Below are 327 nucleotides of genomic sequence, written 5' to 3' on the forward strand. Positions count from 1 at the left end.
TATTGAGCTTTAAGCCAACTTTTTCACTCTCCACTTTCACTTTCATCAAGAGGCTTTTGAGTTCCTCTTCACTTTCTGCCATAAGGGTGGTGTCATCTGCAGATCTGAGGTTATTGTGATTTCTCCTGGCAATCTTGATTCCAGCTTGTGTTTCTTCCAGTCCAGCATTTCTCATGATGTACTCTGCATAGAAGTTAAGTAAACAGGGTGACAATATACAGCCTCGACGTACTCCTGTTCCTATTTGGAACCAGTCTGTTGTTCCATGTCCAGTTCTAACTGTTGCTTCCTGACCTGCATACAAATTTCTCAAGAGGCAGATCCTGT

This window comes from Bison bison, unplaced genomic scaffold (assembly GCF_000754665.1).
Source record: "Bison bison bison isolate TAMUID 2011002044 unplaced genomic scaffold, Bison_UMD1.0 scf7180017864240, whole genome shotgun sequence".
In the NCBI taxonomy this organism is placed as follows: Eukaryota; Metazoa; Chordata; class Mammalia; order Artiodactyla; family Bovidae; genus Bison; species Bison bison.